The sequence below is a fragment of the Primulina tabacum genome, chromosome 7 (assembly GCF_025594145.1).
Source record: "Primulina tabacum isolate GXHZ01 chromosome 7, ASM2559414v2, whole genome shotgun sequence".
NCBI lineage: Eukaryota > Viridiplantae > Streptophyta > Magnoliopsida > Lamiales > Gesneriaceae > Primulina > Primulina tabacum.
Window position 1 is genome coordinate 12359785 of NC_134556.1, and position 2700 is coordinate 12362484.

Consider the following 2700-nt stretch of genomic DNA (forward strand, 5'->3'; position numbering starts at 1 on the left):
ATGGAATGGCTACTATGATTTTCCACACAAAGAGGAATGTTAGCCACACCCAAGGGAGCGCCGATATGCGGGGAGCCGAGGTCCTCCGCACAGTCAGCAAAGAGAATGTCATCCTCCTCCTCCGCTTTCTTGGCCCATGACTGAGCTAGAGGGGCACATTTAATCGAGAGGGATGACTGAGCAGGGCTATGAAGCGAAGTCTCACTGAGAGCAGGATGAGGGATGACAAGAGAAGTCGAAGTGGCCTCGGGGGTCAACTCAGAAGACTCCTTAGCGACGTCCTGGGAAGCCTTTGCTTGGGGATGAAAGTCTGGGGAGTTACCTTGTCCAAGTTCCTAAGAACCTCGAAGGCATTTCAATTTGGCGGGGTTTGGGTGGAAGGGGCGTGTTGGGCAGGTCTTCTGTTTCGACGACGAGGTCGTCTATAAGCATGTTCTGCCCGAGCCTGAGGCCTCAAAGGGGGAATCAGAGGTGTGGGCAGAATACCATCCTGCTGAAAAGGGACCGCAGTGGGGATAGAAAGGGGAAGGGACGTGATGCTGAGCTTAGGGTTGGTTTCCTCGAGATCCTTGAGGAGGCTGAGAGGTAGCAGCAGTAGATCGAGTGGGCCGAGCGGGCCTAGGATTTTTGCCATGGGAATAACAAACAGCAGTAGAATGACCCAACATCTTGCAATTAGTACAATAATCTGGGATCTTTTCATAAACAACATCTAAGTCCAGAGTATGTTCTCCCTAGCCCGCCCATATCTGCTTGATTGGAGGTTCCAAAACATTTATTTCAATGCAGACCCGAGCTAAAGCGCCTCGGGAGACATCAGCAGTGAAATCGTTGATTTTAACAGGATTCCCTAGAATTTTTGCCAAAGCAAATAAACTAGTCTTATCAAACAGGTGAAGGGGAAGTTCAGGGAAGCAAACCCAAACTGGTGCGATTGGAGATTCCGCTTGAAACTGGAATTCAAGGGTCCATTTAGAAAAACGAACGCTGAGAGAACCGATGTGCATTGATCCACGCGACCATAGGCGTGCATAGTCTTCCTCGCAAGAAAGAATAATTACAAGGAAGCCACGAGGGAGGAATTTTAAATCATAAGTTCGCGAGAATCCGATGGTCGCCAAGGACGCAGAGATAGAGGAGTTAGGGACAATCGACCGATTCCCTTTGATTTTACCAACAAGGGCAAACTTGTAGGGAGCGGCAAGGAATGAAATAACTGAATCAGGAAACCGAATCCCTGGTTTCTCGTTGACCAAAATCTGTTCCGGTATATCAGACATACGACGTCGAACATCATCAAAACTTTTTTTAATAAAGCGGGGCGAAGGAGGTGTTAGAGAATCCTTAAAAGAGACGGGAGGTGTAAGAAAAGTACCTGAATTACCGGTAGGCGTCGTCACACGAGAGGTAGGGGAAGGTGTGCTGGCAGGTTGACACGGTAACTCGGTCGGGTTGACTCGACGGCGATTGGTCGGAGCTGAGGCGTGGACCGGCGAGGGTGGCAGAAGCACCGGTTCGGAAAGAATCTGTCGGCAAACGGCCGAAATCAAAGGGAAACTCGCTCAAAATCGGTTGACTCACTTGAATTTGGGTGTTTTTGATTGGCAACGATTTTGTTGAAATTGATGGTATAGAAATGTTACCCATAACCTCTATACCACACTGTAAAGAGGAATTGAAATTAGGAGCAATGAATCCGGCGGAATTTGCAATGAAGCCCGGCGCCACTAGGGTTTGATGGAGCCGATCGGTAGATCTGAAATTCCGGCTTCCTCCGGACACCTCTTCTAATAGGCAATAGATCAATGGACGCGCCGATCCATGGACATTCCAGATCAGGTTTGGATCGGAGAAAAAACGTCGGAGCCGGCCGGAATCGAGGAAAGAGTGGACGGCGATTCGGTGAACATTGCAGTCGCGACTTTGCCGGTAGATTTGGGGCAGCAAACAGACTCCGATTGAACTGAAATTTTGACACAAGGTACGAATTGCAAAGACGATTCTAATGGTACAATAATCGTAGCCGGAAGATGATCGGTGGCCGGAGCGATTGAGTTCGTCGGAATTTGCGCTGATTTCGGACATTCAGACGTGCAATTGGCCGAGTAAAAGTGCTCCGATTGACCTGAAATTTTTTTACAGTAGCCTCGTCTCGTCGAGGCGAATCTGGTGGTATCCTTGGTCGGCCGGAAACCGACGCCGACATGGGGGCGATTTTTGGGCGAATTTGAGCTTTATTTTGGTCACTATTCACCTTAGAGAAAAATTTTTTGGGGGCAAATGGTTTATGGTTTAGGGTTTTTTTTAGGGTTCGGGGTTTCGGTTTCGGGGTTCGAGGTTCGGGTTTTAGGGTTTAGGGTTTTGGGTTTAGGGTTTAGGGTTTTGGGTTTAGGGTTTTTTTTATAACAGAAACATCGCCGGAAGCGGGAGGGGTTATGCAGACTTCTACCAGTATATACAAAAAAAGAGCAGAACAAATAAAACCTAATGGGAGGGCGACTGGGCCAAGACCTCCCCCAAAAGGCTATACAATCACAGCATCAAAATATAAATAACGACATACTACAACAGGGCAACCCAAAATATAGCTGAACAAAAAACCAACAAACCAGCGGGTGCCCCGGAATACATCAAGCTAAATAAAACAAAAGAGTGGCCAATGAGAACTCTGCAGTGAACGGTCACCACAAATCGCTAAAA